The sequence below is a fragment of the Muntiacus reevesi genome, chromosome X (genome assembly GCF_963930625.1).
Source record: "Muntiacus reevesi chromosome X, mMunRee1.1, whole genome shotgun sequence".
Classification (NCBI taxonomy): domain Eukaryota; kingdom Metazoa; phylum Chordata; class Mammalia; order Artiodactyla; family Cervidae; genus Muntiacus; species Muntiacus reevesi.
This window is the reverse complement of record NC_089271.1, coordinates 12,321,553-12,324,532: the sequence shown is the minus strand read 5'-3', so window position 1 is coordinate 12,324,532 and position 2,980 is coordinate 12,321,553. Positions and strand designations below refer to the sequence as shown.

The 2,980-nt window shown below is 42.2% G+C and overlaps 1 pseudogene; it reads left to right on the top strand.

The window, feature by feature from the left end:
* The first annotated feature begins 949 nt into the window (after positions 1-949).
* LOC136153959 (large ribosomal subunit protein uL4 pseudogene) lies at positions 950-2,426 on the top strand (annotated as a pseudogene).
* The last annotated feature ends 554 nt before the right edge of the window (positions 2,427-2,980 follow it).

Here is a 2,980-nt window from a genome sequence, read left to right as displayed (position 1 = left end):
TGTGGGTACAATTCCAGACACTACCTTCTGTTCTGTTGGTCTGTTTGTCTAATTCTGAGACAATATGGCCATCTCTTAGTTACTACAATGCTGAAATAAAGGAACCAGACAGAAAATAACAATCAATCTATACTTCCATTTACTTTTAAAATTCAAAGCAGAGTGCTTCACATTCTTTCCAGTGAGGCATAGAGAAGAGCACGAGATGAAATCATAGAAGTACTGGCTGGGACCGATTTTGGGGTGAGATGGAAGCCACTAGAAGATTTTCAAGTGACATGACCTAGCTTATGTCTTCAAAGGATCACTCTGGAGCTTAATTGAGAATAGAACTTTGTGAGGCAAGAGTGGAAGCAGAAAGACAATCCAGGTGAGAGAAGATAGCAGATAAGACCAGAGTGGAGGCAGTAAATGTAGTGACATGTGGTCAGATTCCAAGTATATTATGAAGACCAGGCTGATCATACTTTTTGATGAATCCGTTGTGAGGTATAAGATAGGAGAGGCATCAAAAGAAGAAGAGAGTTATCAAGAATGATGCATTTGTAAACAACAACAACAAAAAAGAATGAAATAATGCCATTTGCAACAACATGGATGGACCTAGAGATTATTATACTAAGGGAAGTAAGATAAATATAAAGGCAAAGATAAATGTCATTTATCACTTATATGTGGAATCTAAGAAAATGATACAAATGAACTTATGTACAAAATAGTAACAGACTTATAGGCTTCAAAACCAAACTTATGGTTACCAAAGGGGAAGAGGAGAAGGGATCAATATGGAGTTTGGGGGTAACAGATACACACCACTACATATAAAATAGAGAAACAACAAGGACCTAGTGTTTTAGCACCTGGCACTGTACTCAATATGTTATAATAACCTGCTTTTCCTGTGGGAGCCACCAGACTGAGCAGAGTATGGCCTTCTCCTCTCCTCACCATGGCGGGTACCCATCCACGGATAGCAGTGTGCTCCGAAAGGGGGAGTCATCTGGCAAAAATGTCCTTTTGCCTGCTGTGTTCAAGACTCCTATTCGACCAGATATTGTTAACTTTGTCCACACCAGCTTGTGCAAAAACAACAGACGGCCCTATGCTGTCTGTGAATTATCAGGTCATCAAATCAGTGCTGACTCTTGGGGTACTGGCAGATCTGTGGCTCAGATTCCCAGGGTTCAAGGTAGCGAGACTCGCCATTCTGGCCAGGGTGCTTTTGGAAATAGGTATTGTGGGGGCGGCATGTTTGTGCCAACCAAGACCTGGTGATGCTGGCACCTCAGAGTGAATACAACCCAGAAGTGATATGCCACCTGCTCTGCACTGGCTGCCACTGCCTTATCAATGCTGGTCATGGCTAAAGGTTATCATCTAGAGGAAGCTCCTGAACTTTCTTTGGTGGTTGAAGGCTACAAGAAGACCATGGAGGCTGCTTTGTGTCTCAAGATACTTAAGGTCTGAAATGATATAAAAAACGTCTATGCCTCTCAGAGAATGAGAGCTGCCAAAGGTTAGATGAAAAACCGTCACCGTATCCAGCACATGGGACCCTCCATCACCAATAATGAGAATGGTGGTATCATCAAGGCCTTCAGAAACATCCCTGGAATTACTCTGCTTAATGTGAGCAAACTGAACATTTTGAAACTTGCTCCTGGTAGTCATGTGGGATGTATCTGCATTTGGATGGGAAATGCTTTCTGCAAGTCAGATGAGCTGTATGGCACTTGACATAAAGCAGCCTCCCTCAAGAGTCACTGCAACCTCCCCCATGCACAAGAGGCTCAATACAGACCTTAGCAGGATCTTGAAAAGCCAGAGATCTAAAGAGCCCTCTGAACACCATGCAATAAGATTCATCAAAGAGTCCTAAACAAGAATCCACTGAAAAAACCTGACAATCATGTTGAAGCCCACCCCACAGGCAAAAGTCATGCACTGGAACACCATTCTTCACCAGGCCAAGAACCACAAAATTTGGATGAATGGGACAGCAGCAGCACTAGGAGCCAAATCAGATGAGAAGAGTGTTCGAGGCAAGAAGCCTGTAGTGGGAAACACAGGAAAGAAGGCTGTTGGTGTTAAGGAGGTGAAGAAGACTTTGGTGGGTAAAAAAGCTGCAAGGACCAAGAAAATGAAGTGAAATCGCTCAGTCGTGTCCAACTCTTTGCAACCCCGTGGACTGCGGCCTACCAGGTTCCTCCATCCATGGGATTCTCCAGGCAAAAATATTGGAGTGTGTTGCCATTTCCTTCTCCAGGGAATCTTCCCGACCCAGGGATTGAACCTGGGTCTCCTGCATTGCAGGCAGACTCTTTAACCTCTGGGCCAAAGAACTCTTAAGGACCAAGAAACCAGCAGCTAAAAAGAAGCCCACAGGAAAGAAACCCACCATAGAGGAAAAGAAGGCTACTGCATAAACTTCAATTTGTTTATCCTGTAAAGGTCAAATCATTTTAGACAACTGATTTTGAATAAAGACCTGATCAAAGAGGCAGTAAGAAAAAATACCTTATAATAAATTTAATGAAAAAGAATCTGAAAGAGAATATATATATGTATATATGTATGTGTATGTATGTATAACTGAGTCACTTTGCTATACACTTGAAACTAACACCACAGTGTAAATTAACTCTACTTCAGTTTTTTTTTAAAAAATGATACATTAATATTTTTGGCTGAGCAATTGTAAGGATATATATATACATACATATGTACTGTATATATCACATATATGGAATATGCATAAGCTACACACACACATGGAGTGCCCAGTACAGGTTTGGGACATGTATTTATATATATACATTGAGGCTCAGACAGTAAAGAGTCTTCCTGCAATGGGGGAGACCAGAGTTCTATCCTTGAGTTGGGAAGATCCCCGGGAGAAGGAAATGGCAACCCACTCCAGTATTCTTGCCTGGAAAATCCCACGGACAGAGGAGCCTGGAGGGCTACAGTCCATAGAGTG